The following is a 16,900-nucleotide window of genomic DNA, read 5'->3' as shown; positions in this document are numbered from 1 at the left end:
ACCAAAGGAATTGAGTCTCTATCTCAGATCCCTGGTCAGAGTCCAAGTCTCACATCCGTAGAGCAAGACTGGAAGCTCCAAGCACCTGAAGACTCAGACTTTTGTCGTCCTGCACAGGTACTGACGGCGCCACACCCTGTGATCCAGTGAATCCATGACTCCCCAGGCCTGACCCAGACGTCTATTGACCTCTGCCTCACAGCCAGCAGAAACATGAATATCACTGCCAAGGTAAGTGAATCTCTGTGTGACCTCAACAGCCTCACCACAAACAGGATATCAGCATCTACGATGTCATTGAAAGCCTGGATCTTAGTTTTGACCCTGGAAACCTGTAATCCCAGTGGCTCCGTCTCCTCATTCAGCACCTCGAGGGCCCCCAAAAGGATATTGAGTCTCCGCAAAGATGACTGCATCATCTGCGAAATCACGGTCAGAGAGCTTGACATTCCCAAACGATGCACTGCAGCTTGATCTATCCAACATCCTCCCCAGAATCCAGTCAATAAAAGTGCTGAAAAGTTTGGGGGCCAGAACACACACCTGACGAACTCCAGTAACAACTGGAAATAAGTTGGAGATGGTATCGCTGCATCTCACAGCACTCTAAGTACCAGAGTGTAGTTCACACATCAGATTGATCAGTTTTGGTGGCGCCCGACGAAGACCAAGAATACTCCAGAGGGCATCCCAATTCACTGGGAAAGCAACTTTCCTGAGAAAGCCACATTTCCAAGCTGGCCTCCAAAGCCAGTCGCCGACTGGGCATCCTCCGTCGTGCAAAGTCCTTCTTTGGCACACCTGAGTTCTTGACCACACCCAAAGTTTTCGTCTGCATTCTGATGGAGTACTGCTCTTTCCTCGGGGCTGGTGCTCCTGCCTCTCACCTTTCTTGGCTTCACGCTGTGGAAACCAAGGCATTTAGGATCATTGATATCTTCTGCAATGAGGCTGAGTCTTTGGGCCTCTCACTCTCTCACTGCATGCAGGTCGGTGGTCTTTCTGTTTTCTACCGTCTCCTCTCCAGCCTCGTCCCCCCCCCTGCTCTCTCTCTCTGCGATTTGTACTCACCACATTTCTGCAGGGCGCTCAAGGTCTGCCAGCAACCCCCTTCTTGTAAAACTACCAAAATCACGAATCACTGCTCACCTTCACTCTTTCATTCCTCTTTCCCCCACCTTTGGAACAAACTCCCTCACTCTTTTCAATCCCATTCTTCCCACCAGGTCTTCAAAACAGTTGTTCACCCCCATGTCTTATCTTCACCCATCCAAAACCACAATCTTTTCTTCCCCCACTAATCCACCCCAAGCTCACCTCATTCAAACTCCCTGTTTTCCTTCCTGAAAGTCCCTGTAATGTTCATCTTGTATACCCCGTGTTCTCCACCCCATCCTTCTCCCTTCCACAGATGTCCTAATGTCTCTGTTCCCTACTGTTCTGTCCTTCCCTCTCCCACCCCTCTTGTCTCCTGCCCCCCCCCCTTGTTGTGTGTTAGCTCTCATACGAGCATCGACAATGTATGCAGAAAAAGAAAAGAAAGGATCAAGTTTTAGAATCTTTCACTAAAATTGTAGAACTGTAAAATATTTGTCAGATAAACGTTCACATGATGCTCACACAATTCGCGGGAATGCGGTTATTTTCCCCCTCATCCTTGATTTGATCACTTAACGTTATTACTCCACATGTGAAGCGAAAAGTTGGGTAAAGCAATTGGTTCACTCTGTCTGTCTGTCTATAGCTGTTGGTCTAGAATCAAGGAGCTGCTTGATTTCAATCTCATATATTTTGAACACTGTAAAAGGGTTAACACCCGAAATCAGAAGAATTGGAACACGAATCCGCAGTTTAGCTGTACTTTGGCTCTGAATTTGACATACTATGGAATCTCGTTCAGATCACACATCTGCACAAAGGAGGAAGGTAAATGTTTCAGTCTGTCTGCCCTCCTGGCAGTCAAACAATTGAAAACCATTCCAAACGGGAAACTCACTGTTTTTAAGATGTCATACAGGACACAAACAGGACCAAAAATACGAATGTAACGTGTTAAATGAGGTGGTGTAAAAAACACTATCAATGGCAGTAAAAACTCCTGGGAATTTTTTTCTTTTCTTCAGCCTTTAAAACCTTTATTGTATTTCAATTGAATTGTATAGTTAAAGACTGTAGAACACGAATCGCCATCTTGTCGGTTCCAAAAACCTCGTTTTGCAGTACTTTGACAAAATAATATGAAATAGGCAAAGCCTAGAAAGGAAAAACCAGAGAAAACTAAATGACTGGAAAGTATGTGCAGAATTTTTTGTTTTAATTTTAAGTCATGCAATTGTGTCAACATTATATAGACTAGTGCGAGCCCGTACGTGCAAAAAATAAATAAATAAATAACTGAATAAAAACGCGTGCCAGAAACAACCACGCCATTCCTTCGCTCTTGTCTCGCTGTACGTGCAAAAAAATAAAATAAAGAAGAAAAAAATTGTTACGTCATAGCACCGTGTCCGTGTCGCAATTGTGACGTCAGTCATGATGTCATAGCACCACGTCCTGTCATTGGTTTGGTAGATAAATGGCCATAACTTGGGAGCCACTTGTCCGATTAATATCAAACCTTGAAAAGGCACATCCACAGGGCCCCAGCAATATATCTGGCAAGTTTCAATTAGATCGGACCAGTAGTTGTCGAGAAACAGCGGTCGCAGACAGAAAGACACACAGAGATTGCTGGAATTATAGATAGATACAACTACTTGAACGAACCTCAAATACCACTTCTTGATTTACACTGTTATTCAATTGAATATGGCGCTACGGTGCTGTGCCATGAGGTGTTCAAATAAGCAGATCACCCCTGTCATGAACCTTGTTAGTTTCTGGCATCGCCTCAGTATGCATTAAACGCAAACTAATTTTTTTCTACGGTTTGTTATCTTGGTTGTCTTTATTGGTTTGTAATCTACAAAACATATCGGTAAATGAAAATGGTTTTTCCTTTTATTTTGGCGAATAGACCCACAAGGCAATATGAACAAACATGGCGGCCTCCACGGTGGTGATGTATGTGGTGACGTAGTCGACACGATTTCCAAACATGGTGGGGTTGAGAGTTAACTCATCGATTTTGGTTATTTGTCTTCCGTATACATGTTGTCTATGGAACAAACTCTTCATTCTTCATTATTCCATCTCGACCGATGAAATTTGCTGCTCGTGCTCTCAGCGTTTGGGAATATCGAGATGTTGACAAAATTATGGCTCGGAAACGCAAAGCAACACTTTTAAAAACACCCTTCCCATGCCCTTTTTCTGTATACTGCATGGGGTAAGGTGTTCTATGAACTCTCTAGTTTTCATAAAATTAGGCTTTCTGGGCCAATGCAAACACGTGACCAGCCCACCCAACCAGATAAATCGATTTTACGTTCACCTGTTGCAAAACACAACCGAATACGTATGACATAACGATGGAAACAGGACGTTGAACGAGTTATGCTAACCACAATTGGAAGCAAGGAGAGGCTGATGTTTGGAGCGTTAACATTTTGTCTGAGTAAAAACCCTTTTCTTCTGTCAGAGTAAGGAGCGTTTTACAGACATAAAGTGTCAACACCCAAAATGTCGCCTTCTCCTTAACACCACAACGTTAGCATACTGCGATCAATGTTCTGTTGGTTACACCCATTGTTGTACCTATCCGCTGACACAGATCGACATGAGCCTCTACGATTAAGACGTTTTCCATTTTACATGCCATGTCCCAGCTTTTTAGCATTTACAAGACAGATGTGGAACACTCACCGTGGAGTCACCCAGGGTCCAAGCACTGCTCCCTCCCTCCAAAAGAGCGATCAAGTGACACGCTGATACTCGGAGATGTACAGTTAAAGGTTGGATGCCATCCTTCAAATCCCTCGCTAATCCTGCTCACTTGCTTCATTAACTGAGGATTTGGGACAGATCAAGAGAGACTTAGGATTTTAACAACATACCCTTTGATTGGGATGGCAATGTGCCAAAGGTAGCGACTGCAATAACCTGTTAACTTCTCCAACGCCCTGACTCTCAATCAAAGAACAAAAGTTGCCATCTAAATATTATAAACACAAAATGGTGAAATATTTGAGCTTCCCCTACCCCCATCACATTTATTGAGTGCACCTTGTATACATCCCCCAATATCCTTGCGCTCGCCCCTTTCCCTTCTCCCATCCCTGTTTGGTTGTGAGTTCTCCTCCCGGATTGATGATGCATTTTCATTGAGGTTTTGCTTCTGTCACCTTCACCCTTCCTTGTGATTGCTTATAACACTCATTATGCTTGTGATAAGCAGCAGCTGTGAAAACGTCTATCTTTTGCAACCTTACTTCCCATTTCTACTTTTTTTATACTTAGGATGTAATTGGTTTACTGCACAGTGTCCTTCAGCTTCAAAAGGGCTTATGCGAAAGTTTCAGATTAACCGTTATTTCCTTATTAATGAGTGATGAAGCCTGCAAGTAGAAACACCAAGTGCTTATTTTATCTTTGGGCGAAGGAGCATGTTCTTCGAAGACCATGCATTTGGCTCAAAGGACCAGGATATTTGTCTGTTAGTTTGACGAGTTTTGTATGACCAGCACCTTGATGTTTGAGCTGATTAAGCTTCAGCTAATATGATAAATTTTCTGTTTGTTTGTTTTGTTTTTAAACCTTTTTATATTATTGGATAAATAAGCATTTTTCAACAGAAGCAATGCCGTATGACACTGGTGTTTAAATCAAGTTGTGAACATCTACATGACCATTTGCATACTTCCCCTTTTCAGAAGTTGTTTATACGACTCCTCTGAGATCGTTTTCCTCAGCACCAAGATGATCAAATGACATCCACACAGGCCCAAAAGTCTGATTCTCATATCGACAAGTTTTACAAGTAATGACACTAATGGCGATCAGCACGTCTGTGGTCATCCCAACAAATGGTCTCAATTCTATATTTTGAACACTGTAGAACACGGATCAGAGCACAAACCCGCGATCTAACAGTACGTCTGAATTTGGCAAATTGTAAGGAATCTCGTCCCAATCACGCATGCACACAGAGGAGTGAGATCTTTTCTTCTTTTTTTTTTACTCTGCCTGTCTGGCAGTCAAACAAAATTGAAAATCATTCCAAACAGGAAACTTATTGTTTTTAAGAACGTCATAAAGGACACAAACAACAGGCATAAAATGACCAATTTAACATGTTAAATAATGTGGTGTAAAAAGCGATGCATCAACGGTGGTAAACATCCAAAAAAAGTTTTTGTTTTCTACAACCTTTAAATGCTTTTATTCTATTTCAATTGAATTACATACTTGAACACTGCATAACACAAATCGCCTTCTTTCAAAAACATCCAGTTTTGCAGGAAGGACAAAATATTTTGCCTATTTACGCTATCTTGACCAATTAAATTGGCTGTTCATGCTCTCAAAGTTGGGGAATATCGAGATTTCCCCATGTACTTTTTTTTCTCAAGACTGAGCAGGGAGTCGTTCATACTATTCCTCCAAAATCTTTCTCATCAGCGCCTCTCTTGGTGTTCTATGAACTACAGTTATTTGGCCAAGGCCGAGCGAAGCAAAATCGAGGCAATTTATTCATGCTGCATGAAACACCTTTGCAACACATGCCTGCAGACAACGGATTAAAAAAAAATTTTTTGGAACACTGGCCACATTTTCCATCCGATCATCATGTAAGTGTTCAAAAAAAATTAGGTGCTCCTTTGTTGAAACTTTTGTGTCAATCACTCATGTGGTTGCAGAAAAACGAATTTAAAAGCAAATAAAGGTGAAAAGTGAGAGTGGGAAAAAAATATAAAAATAAAAAGTGAGGGCCTCGTCCAACATTCCACAACCGTCAGGATCATTGTGGACGCCTATTATTTACTTCCGCCACCGAAGGTGAAGGAGGTAATGTTTTCACCTCTTTCTGTCTGTATGTTTGTGTACAGCATATCTCAAAGTTGTGGACGGATTCGGATGAAATTTTGTGGACAGGTTCGGTGTGTGACAAGGACGAACTGATTAGGGTTTGGTGAAGATATGGATCCAGCTACTAGAATTTTTAAAGTGATTCTTCACCATTGAGAGATAGGGCCAAAAAGGATAAATAGCATGATGTGTCAAAAAGTTGTCGACTGATTCAGATGAAACTTGGTGGACATGTTTGGTGTGTGACCAGGAAGAATTGATTCAATTTTGGTGAAGATCTGGATCTGGAATTTTTTTTATAATTCTTCACCATTGAGAGATAAGGCTCAAAAACAATATATAGCACAATATTTCAAAAATGTATTGGGCCAGATATGTTCTTGTGGACCTGGCATTACAAGGCGGAGGCATGCGCTCCACCGAGTGCCCTTCTAGTTTTCCTTTATTATTATTATTATTATTATTATTTTTTGTACTTTTAACTCTTTGCAGCTGCACAATCATCTTTTCTATTTCACTTAGGTCGCACACATATACTCATTAACCCTTTAGACTGGTAGGATATCTGCGAGGTACACACACTCACCTCTGATCCAACTCTTCTGGGTTTGAATCTCAGCCCAGCTATAAACTGTCATCCTGATGTTTCACAGGCAGGTTGATTAATCGATGTGTGCCGTCCCTCGGATGGATGTTAAACTCGGCATCCCATCTGCCAGCATGTGTTGATGGACGTCAAAGATCCCACGGTGTCCCTGGCCAAATTCAAAATTATTGCTCTAACCTACGGCACAGCTGTGCCCCCAGCACCCAACAGTGGCACAGCTATGTCCCCAGCAAATTATGCTACCTACAACCATGTGCTGCATGCTAAGGAAATGATTAACTATTGTTGATGGCCTCTGTGTTCTTCCTTGACAAGTTATGCAATGCTAAAACAAATGTGATGCTGCATTTTAAATAGCAATTTGGGAACAAAATAGATTTTTACCACTGCATGATTTCCAAAAATAAATATAGTTTTTTATCAATATATTGGTTCAGATGTCGTCTAAGGTATAAAATGGGGCATGGATTAGAATAGTTATTTCATCATGTATGTAAGAATAAGTGTGATGTGACGTGATTCCTGTAATTAATAAAATGTGTGGAACAGATTTAGCAAGATCTCAACTCTCCGCTAAAGTGTTTGGAGTTATGTCCCACCTTCCCCCCTCCCAACCTCTCGAACCTTCCCCCGTTGTAATCTGTCCTTAGATGGCCTTTCTTCTTGAGGTTACAGCCAATTGGCGTGACCCGTGAGCGCAATCGTGGGTTCAGTGTGAGGACACGAGACACGCTGGAGATGTGACTATATATGGAGATCCGGCATGCTTCAGGCCAACAGACTACCCGCCAATCAGCACAAGCCATCGATCATCCCCTGACGGGCCATGTCGGCCAACAGGTGAGTGTGTTCCGATCCGCTCTCATAAGAGATTAGAAAAGCATGCACGCCGCATTGGATGTAGTTGTTGGTGGTTCTTTTGCTTCTGGGTCCCTGTTGCTGGTGGTTGGTTGCTGATGCTGTATCTGCTGTCACTCGGGACCTGCCTGCTCTGAGGTGCCTCCCCAACCCTCTGTTCTAGTGAGTCATGATGCGCTGACAAACTTGGTGGGATTGGTACACAAAGCACCGCAGGGACAGCCGTGGATCGGTCCGCTCCACAACCAGAGGAAAGATCACGCCACACAGGCAAGCATCACCTGTGGAGCAGGTTTCCCTTTTCTGTCAATCTCAACTTTTCACTCTATCCCGTGTGAATGTGATAATTTATTAGTTTAAGCCGTGGAGGTCCTGAGGGTGTGCTGGGTTATTTATTTAATAGAAATTTGGTACAGTCAGTGATCATTGCTTCATGGCCTTGCTGCTCTTCTTCCACTGCTCCGTGATAAACTCTTTCTTGTTTATGAGAACTTGTGTGTGGTCATCGGAAGCAGGCTCGATAGTGCATAGTAAACACGTGACTTTCAAGTCCCCTTCAACGCTCAGGAAGGAATAGTACAGCGGATAAGCTCTTATATTTTAACAAATTGTGCATTTTATGAGAAAAGCATGAAATTTCTAGCATAGTTAGGTCATACCATAATGTTTATTTTCGGATGTGGAGGGAAGTCAGATTTGATCTCTGAGGACCGTGAGAGGTCAAATCCAAGATGGCCGCCAGTCACCTGGGTCTAATGTTCAAACGTCCTTAATTTTGGAACCAGACTGCGCAGAAAAACATTTACGGTGTCATTTCAAACTAAATTGGGGATGCCCATTCATTTGGTGATACCTTTGAGAATGTCAGAATTCAAGGAAATGAATTTAGGTCAAGGTCAAGGTAAATATTTATCAAAAAATAAGCAATCAGTTGAAATTTGCAAATGAATACCGAGTGGTGTCATTGTGGCGAATTTAGTTATTTAGCCCCTCAATGCCCTGGTCCAGACTGGACGAACGCCCTGGTACAGGCTGGACGAACGCCCTGGTACAGGCTGGACGAACGCCCTGGTACAGGCTGGACGAACGCCTAGTACAGGCTGGACGAACGCCCTGGTACAAGCTGGCATTGCAAGTTCCGGAACAGCAAATTCCATCATACATGCCAGCCATGTCACCCAGACCGGCCATGCACACCAGGTCACAGCTGCAAGCCTTTATACACTCCTCCAACAAGCTTACCATAAAGACTGCACATCCGATGATACTGATGCCATGCAACCTGATAGTCCACCTTTTGAAGAGTGGTGCATACAGCGAACAAAGGCCAGTGTCCACTTTGACTACTGGCTAAAGACCTTGTCATTGGAGCTTCTCTTGCTGTGGTACATCAGGTCTCTTCATGAAGGTAACTTCCAGCTGTATGTGGAATCCCTGACTCCTTCTATTGTGATGCCAAAGAACTGGAAGGACTTCCTTCGATGCGATGATAACAAAACCGAATTGTTTGCTTTCCTGTCGCGCGTAGTTGTTCATCTTCCTCTAGCAGAGGGCAAGGAACTGTATGCAACAGATGGAAGTGGAGTCCTTTGCTCTCTGGCTGAGTGGCCTGCCTGCCTGCCTTGCCCCATGTTCACAGGAGGAGGCCGACACTCATCTACTTCTGCATGTGGCAGGTGCTGTGCAAAAGGGGTGTAAGAAGGTGACCATACGTACCGTTGATAGTGATGTGGTAGTACTGCTGTAGCTTCATTCAGCAAGACAGCTCTTGATGAGCTGTGGGTTGCCTTTGGTGTCGGGTCAAGCTTTGGGTACATAGCTGTTCACGAAATGGTTGCCACAATGAATCCAACACAGTGTCTGACTCTCCCAGTCCTTCACGCTTTCACCGGGTGTGACACTGTCTTTGCATTCGCTGGCAGAGGAAAGAAGACTGCTTGGGAAACTTGGAAGTCTTTCCCAGAGGTGAATGATGCTTTCAATGAACTCATATGCATGCCAAGTGAGGTCAGTGAAGGATCAATGTTATTGCAAGAGCGATTTGTGGTGCTAATGTATGACCGAACCAGTGAGAGCACGGAAGTGAATCATGCCAGGAAACAGCTCTTCACATAGAAGTCTAGAACTCTAGAGAACATTCCTCCAACCCAGGCAGCACTCAAACAGCACATCAAGCGCACTTGCTACCAGGCCAACTGTTGGAACCAGGCATTGGTCCTGGATCCAGAGATGCCAGAGCCATCTAACTGGGGCTGGACAAAGGAAACAACTGGGTGGCAGCCGCTTTGGACCACTCTCCCCGAAGCATCAAAATCGTGCCATGAATTGATCCGCTGTTGCTGTGAAAAAGGATGCACTGGATGGTGCAAGTGTGCCAAAGCTGCGCTCAAGTGCACTGCACTGTGCTTCTGTTCTGGAGGCTGTTAGATTTTAATCACTACCATTACCATCATCATCATTGCTATTAATGACACGTTAAATTTTTTTTTTTACACTGTTTAGTTCCAAAATTAAACGCGTTTGAAGATTACACCTGGTGGACTGGCGGCCATCTTGGATTTGACCTCTCACGGTCCTCAGAGGTCATATATGACTTCCCTCCACATCTGAGAATAAACCTTATGGTATTCACCAACTATGTCAGAAAATTCATGCTTTTCTCATAAAACGCACAATTATTGTGCTTATCCGCTGTACTCGTACGTGACCCAGAACGTCTCTAGATCCAGTTTTTTTGTAGTCTTCTTCAGCCGAGTAGTTGAACTTTAACTCAAGAAACTCCTCTTGCACTTCGTCGGAAATATCAGATACTTCACACTGAAATGGGTTCCTAATGAATTTCCAGGCTTCGCACTTCTCTATATCCAGAAAGTATCTGATGAATTCTGCTTTCAATTCAGTCAGATGAGTAATTATTTGTTTCTTTAACTCAGAATCAAGGTAACTGTGAATGAGAACAGAATCCAAGTTAGCAAAACTGGCTGTATTTCCATCCTGAATTCGACATTTCCAGAGGTCGAATTTGGCCATGAAGGCTCGAATGACATCATGGTGCATGACTATGGTGATGTTTTTCCCTTGGAGTTTGAGGTTGATGGCATTCAGCACTTTAAAGATGTCCACCAGGTAAGCTAGAGAAAGCAAAAATCCTTCAGACTGGAACTTGTCATGGAGATCTGCTTTCTGCTACGAATCTAGAAATGTTGCCACTTCTTGTCGTAGTTCATAAAGCCGTCCAAGCATGTTTCCCTTCGAAAGCCATCGTACGTTTGTGTGGAAAAGCAAGGCTTGATGTTCAGAATCCATATCCACACACAGCTGTTTGAAGAGACGACTGTTTAAGGCTCCGGCTTTGATGAAGTTGACTACCTTGATAGCCAGATTCATGACATCCCTCATTTCAACAGGTAGAGTTCTGGATGCTTGCTAAGGCTTAACGATGAAGGATGCAGTACGTACCGAGAGCAGATGGACTTTTTTTCTTTCACTCTTGTCATGAAACCAGATTGCAAACCAAGCATGGTTGGAGCTCCATCAGTACACACCCTTACCAGCGAGTCCCATGAAAGTTGATTTTCCTGGAAGAAGTTTGATACCACTTGAAAAATATCTGTTGCTGTTGTGCAACTTTCCATGGGATGGCAGAAGAGCATTTTCTCTTTTACACTATTGCCCGACAGGAATCGAGCATACATCAGTAGCTGAGAACACTGAGCAACATCAGTCGTTTCGTCCAACTGGATGGCAAATACAGGAGAAGCTCTTACTTGGTCGAGAACTTGATCTTTGATGTCTTAAGACATTTCATCGATCCTTCCCTTGATGGTATTGTTTGATAGAGAGATTTGGGAAAGCTTGTTTTCACGATCCTTCCCTAGAAAGAGCTCTGCTGCATGCAACACGCTTGGTTTTATGAGTCTCTCTGACATTATGGCTCTTTTTGCTCTTTGCAATCAACATGGCGATCTCATAGGAAGCCTCAACAACCTTTGAAGTCTGTTGCCGAAATGCTCCACTGCTGTCCATCTTTACTTGCTTCAAGGATTGCCTTTTTGTTTCAAAGAATGCCTTGGGTTTGGCAGCGAGAGCAGGATGCATTGATTTCAAGTGGCGTTCCAAGTGTGTGCGCCACATGCCATCATTGCTCAGAGGCTTGTCGCATATTACGCACTGGGGTACCTCCGTGTCACCCTTTTGGAGGGACACAAATCCAAATCGAATATATTCGTCAAGATACTTACGCTTTGTTGCACTCATTGCGAATGATTTAGTTTGGAATGGGTACTGCAAATGTGTGAAAAAAGTTTAATATTAAGATAGAAATAAATTATAAATTTTAATATTAAATTTAAATAAATGTTAAATTTTAAAATGAATTTTAATGCAGAAAATGGAAGGCCGAGTCGCGAATAGAAAACAAAAATTATTAAAGGCGATACTTTTGTTTTTTACGTTCATCACGATATTATGCAAACACTTGTTAAGAGAATTCCAAAAATAATTAGAGAAATTCCGACTTTTTTCTCCAGGCTCGTGCCCCCCTCTGGAAACTACTCCTGCCCCCCCCCCAGCGGGGCACGCTCCCCAGGTTAAGAACCAATGGTATAGATAGATTGTCTGTCGTAGTTATGGATCGTTACTGACTGACCCACCAAGCTTCTGAAATAAACTGAAAATACTTGGAAAAGTACCTGAGAGAAAGGGTTGTGTCTGCACAACGAAAGACTTGGACAACTGTGATGTATCGGAGAGTCGATAGAGGGAGCGTGGTCGGAACCGGGCGGAAAACGTGCACACCGTTCGAGCAAATGGGGGCATTAAAGACGTGTTGACTGTTCCTGGAGAGACTCTGTCGTTCTGGCCTCGTTCCTGGCTTCAAATGTAATATTTGGCGATGAGGGTAAACGATGGCTGCGTACGGGAAAGTGGAGGAGTTCAACTCCGAGCAGTCAAGGGATGCTTACGTGGAACGCTTGTAATTTTACTACGAGGCGAACAACATCACGGAGGGTGGCACGAGGCGTGCCATTTTATTGTCAGTTGTTGGAGCCGAAACATATGCAGTCATCCGGTGACTGTGTGCACCCAGGAAACTGGGAGAAGTCGATATTGAAGAGATCGTGGAAATTGTTAAAGAACATTATTCACCGAAGCCTTATAAAACTCTGGCGCGTTTCAAGTTGAGGGGTTGCTCGCAAAGACCGAGCAATCCATCAGTTCGTTCCTTGCAGAACTACGAGAAGCAAGCGAACACTGTGAGTACGGGGTGATGCTTGATGAGTTGATAGGTGACCAGTTCATATTTGGGGTGAGTAACGAAAGCCTTCAGAAGAGGCTGTTGGAAACTGACGGACTTACATTGAAGATGGCGGTTGATAAAGCATTGGCACGTGAGTCAGCTCGACGTGGAGCTGCTGTGGGGAACCGATCGTCGAGTACGGTCCAGATGTTGTCGTTTATGCCATCGAGGACCATCCGATGTTGACGATGTGGTGGAAAACATGCTCCGAGCAGTTGCCGGTTTAAAACCGAATCGTGTCTTCGTTGCGGTAGTATGGGTCATATTGCGAGACGTTGTGGGACTGAGGAAGGTGGACTCCAATCGTCGGGAAGTGACTCAACCGAAGTCTGGAGTCCATTGTATGGATTCATCAATGGAGGAGGCCGCACCAGATTCGGAGATGTCAAGGTATGGGGATTACACCTCAATGGAATGCGGTAACGTAGAGTATGATATACTGCATCACACGTCCAGCTCTGGAGCTTTTACATGCACAGTGGAAATGGAAGGCACCAAGGTTGGCATGGAGATAGATACGGGAGCATCCTGCTCTGTCATCAGTCGGAAGGTGTACGATTCTTTGGGAAGTAGACCACCGTTGCTCCGCTCTCTCCGTACTATTAAGACGTTCACTGGAAAAACAGTCCTTTTGGTAGGGGAGGCTGATATCATAGTGAGATTGTGAGGTCGGCAAAAATTATTGCGAGTGGTGCTTACTAAGAGTGGGCCCAGTTTGTTGGGCAGAAACTGGCTTGAACAGTTTAAGTTGAACTGAGCGGAGATCAAGCAGCTGAAGATGCATAGTCGCCCAGAGGCAGCGGTGTTAGCTGATTATGAGGACTTATTTGTTGGGGTTACAGATCGGGTGGTTGGCATGAAAGCTACATTGTATGCCAAGCCAGACTGTAAGCCCAAGTTTTTGAAGGCCAGACCAGTGGCATTTGCTCTGAAGCAAAAGATTGACCATGAACTTGACCGCTTAGAGTCGGAGGGCCTTGTGGAGAGGGTCACGTATTCAAAGTGGGCCTCTGCAATTGTGCCTGTTTTGAAGTCAGATGGTTCAGTGAGGATATGTGGTGACTACAAATCTACCTTTAACCAGGCAGCCGTGGTTGACCAGTATCCCGTTCCAAAAGGGGAGGATCTTCTAGCGGAGATGAGTAGTGGAAAACAGTGGTCTAAGTTGGACCTCACATCAGCTTACATGCAGCTGTTGGATGAGGATTCAAAGGACTACACGACGATCAATACACATCGTGGTCTGTATCGATACAACCGTCTACCATTTGGTATATCATCGGCCCCAGCTATTTTTCAAAACTTCCTGGAAAACTCACTGAAGTCCATTCCTTTTGTGGTCGAACGACTGGACGATATACTGGTGTCCGGTAAAGACCAAGCAGATCACCTGTGCCACCTACTTAAGTCTTCCATCGGTTGAGGCTGGCGGGGATTCATCTGAACAAGGCCAAATGTGCTTTCTTGGCTGATTCTGTGGTGTATTGTGGGTATCGCGTTGATGCAACCGGTATAAGGCCGGCGCAAGAGTCAATCTGGGCCATTGTGGAGGCACCGGCACCTCAGAATACATCGCAACTCAAGAGTTTCCTCGGAATGCTGAATTATTATCATCGGTTTTTGCTGAGAGGTGCTACAGTTCTTGAACTGCTTCACAAGTTGCTACGTAAAGGCGTGGCATGGAAGTGGGGTGTGGAGCACAGTAAGTCTTTCTGGTAGGCAACAGCGCTTGCTTACATCCGTGGATGATTTGATTCACGAGAGTAGTGATAAACCCCTGGTACTGTCGGTTAATGCTTCTTCATATGGAGTTGTGGCTGTACTGTCTCACATCATGGAAGACGGTAGTCAACGACCTATCGCGTTTGCATCACGATCTCTTAAGCCCGCACAACGTAATTATGCACAGATTGATAGAGAAGGGCTGGCCATCATCTTTGGAATGAAACATTTTCACCAGTATGTTTGGAGATGTAAGGTTGAAATCCATACTGACCACAAGCCTTTGCTTGGATTGTTGGGTGAAGACAAGCCTGTACCACGTTTGGCTTCACCGAGGGTTATTCGTTGGTGTATTACTCTCAGTGCGTATACATATACTTTGAGGTTCAAACCTGGTAAGGCTCATGGTAATTGTGATGCTTTAAGTCGTTTACCCCTACCTGACGGAAGGTTACCAGATGCCCCAAAGGTACCAGAGTTTGAGATTGTCAGGCAATTGATGGACAACCTTTCGGAACCCATCACAGCATCACAAATACGTGTCTGGACGAGGAAGGACCCTTTGTTGTGTCAGGTGTATCGTTATGTACAGACGGGTTAGCTCGTAGTTATTTCTGGTGGCCGAATTTGTGTCAGGACATTGAGAGTGTTGTACATCGGTGTAATGCATGTCAAATGAATGCGAGGAATCCTCCAATGGCGAGTTTACATCCTTGGGAATTACCAGCCAGACCATGGCAGAGATCGCATGTGGATTACGCAGGACCATTTATGGGACGAATGTTTCTTGTTGCATCGGATGCTTTCTCTAAATTTGTTGAGATTAGGATTGTGGCCTCAAATTCAGCATCGACAAAGGCAACTATTAAGTGCCTCATGGATGTGTTCAAAACTCCTGGGTTAGTTGAACATTTGGTATCGGACAATGGCACTTGTTTTACATCCGCAGAGTTCAGGACATTTTGCCATCGTAATGGAATCTATCACTCCACCTCGGCTCCTGTACATCCGGCCAGTAACGGGTTAGCAGAGCGTTTGGTACAAACCTTTAAACGGTCCATGAAAAAGATGTCAGCGGACACGGATGAGTTGTCTAACAAAGTTGCTCGGATTCAGCTCAGGTAAAATGCTACACCTCATGCAGTCACCGGAGTTTCTCCAGCTCAGTTGTTATTTCGAAGAAATGTGACATTGCGTCTTGATTTGATCAAACCCAGGTTGCATGTACAGGTGGGGAAGTATCAGGACAAACAGAAGGAGTATCGTGGTGGAACCTGAAGAAAATTTGAGGAACAAGAAACTGTGTATGCCAAGAATATGGGGTTAGGAGCACCGTGGATGGCAGCAGTTGTTTCGAAGCAAACTGGGCCTGTATCATATCGTGTTGTAAATGAGTCAGGCCAAACATTGCGACGTCATGTTGATCAGATGCGTACTCGGAAATCTGATGGAGTAGACCCGGGTAAGGTAGAGCCTGTTGTTGATGTACAGCCAACAACGATGGCCACAACCCCAGCAAATGTAACACCAGTACGTCATTCGCAGCGAATATCCAAACCACCAGAGTACTTGAAGGATTATGTTGTGTAACTTGGGGGGAAGGTATGTGATGTATTGGAGAGTCGATAGAGGGGGGGTGGTCGGAACCGGGCGGAAAACGTGCACCGTACGAGCCGATGGGTGCATTAAAGACGTGTAGACTGTTCCTGGAGAGACTCTGTCGTTCTGGCCTCGTTCCTGGCTTCAAATGTAACAACAACTTTCTCAGCTCACTGAACTGCAAACTCCCGACCATGTGGGCCGGTGTAAGGCCCGTGGACAGCAATGCGATATACAAACCCCTGACGGATTGCTACCAGTAAATGAACCGCATATTTGGATTCGGTGCTTCGGAACAATGTGGGAAGGGACATATCTGGGGCTTGTGAATGTACAGGGTAAGTTAAAAATGATATTTACTATTAATCATGTTGGAAGGGAGGGGAGGAGGTTGGATCAACCAGAGCTGAAAGGGCTGTTTCAAATATATTGTTTGGTTCCAGGGCCACAAGAGAAACATGAGATTTTTGCATCTTTTACTAAAAGGATAAATGTGTGCATGTGCATGATAACTACTGTCGTTGCTCGCTTATACCAACAGGAAATGGAACAAACTTGACATCTCTCGTATTTCTAACACTAGAAACACCCATTCTCTTCAGGAGCATGAGCCAGTTGTCTCACCCCTTCCTCCAACCACCCCTCCCACCCCCCCCCCAAACTGCTTGCCACACACACACAGAGGGGCAATTCTTTTGATCTGTTTGTTTGTTTTTGCACCCCTGACCGAACCATGAGTGCAACCAACACACATGCAAAATTTGTTTGAGATTGGTGAAAATAGTAAGTCGACTCCACTCCCCCCCCCACCCCCTCCTGTGCCCATGACCTGACCCTGGGTACAACCA

The 16,900-nt window shown here is 44.4% G+C and overlaps 1 long non-coding RNA gene across 1 annotated transcript in view; it reads left to right on the top strand.

Annotated features, from left to right (window-relative positions):
- Positions 1-16,900, top strand: part of LOC147024468 (uncharacterized) — an 80,282-nt gene that overhangs the window by 11,289 nt on the left and 52,093 nt on the right. Inside the window, exons 5-6 of the long non-coding RNA XR_015059050.1 lie at positions 7,225-7,414; positions 7,596-7,702. This is a non-coding gene — a long non-coding RNA (uncharacterized LOC147024468). The remainder of the gene's footprint in view (positions 1-7,224; positions 7,415-7,595; positions 7,703-16,900) is intronic.

Source organism: Eptatretus burgeri, chromosome 6 (genome assembly GCF_056783735.1).
Source record: "Eptatretus burgeri isolate ZD-2024b chromosome 6, Ebu_testis_v1, whole genome shotgun sequence".
NCBI classification, from domain to species: domain Eukaryota; kingdom Metazoa; phylum Chordata; class Myxini; order Myxiniformes; family Myxinidae; genus Eptatretus; species Eptatretus burgeri.
Note: the sequence above shows the minus strand (reverse complement) of the source record. Positions and strands in the feature narration are given on the sequence as shown.